Genomic DNA, 734 nt, shown 5'->3' on the forward strand with positions numbered 1-734 from the left:
ACTTTAGTTATCAAATTATTGCCCCTATGGGAGACGACCCTTCTGGTGTTACCTCTCGGAATCCATGGGTCACTCCATATGTCAATATCCTTGCCATTCCCAACTCTCCATATGATTCCTTTTCTCAGCAGCTCAACACCCTTTAGTATGCTGCGCCATGCATAAGAAATGCCACTACTTGGTCTCGCCCGCAGAATTGAACATCCTGGGTAGTATCTACTTGAAAGAACCTGGGCACAAAGAGAGGAGGGGTTTTGGAGCAGCCTCCATGCTTGTCTTGCCAGCATTGCCAGATTGAACGCATGTAGATCCCTAAATCCCAAGCCTCCATTTCTTTTTGATCTAGTAAGCCTCTCCCAGCTGACCCAATGCACTTTATTTTCCTTATCCATTTGGCTCCACCAATACCTATTAATCATGGTGCTCAGTTCTTCACATAGGCCCTTGGTGAGATCAAAGCACGCCATGCTGTAGACAGGAATAGCTTGTGCCACGGCTTTTATTAGAATTTCTTTCCCTGCCTTCGAAAGTAGTTTCTCCTTCCAACCTTGAATCCTTTTCCATATTCTTTCCTTTACATATTCAAACATCTTCGCTTTTGCTTTGCCAACATATGTTGGAAGACCTAAATATTTTGATGCAAGGCCCTCAGTTATAATGTTCAATGTCCTCTTCATTTCTTCCTTTTGCCAAGGCCTCGTATTTTTACTGAATAAAATGGATGACTTGTCCTT

This window comes from Triticum dicoccoides, chromosome 5A, assembly GCF_002162155.2.
Source record: "Triticum dicoccoides isolate Atlit2015 ecotype Zavitan chromosome 5A, WEW_v2.0, whole genome shotgun sequence".
Taxonomy (NCBI): Eukaryota; Viridiplantae; Streptophyta; class Magnoliopsida; order Poales; family Poaceae; genus Triticum; species Triticum dicoccoides.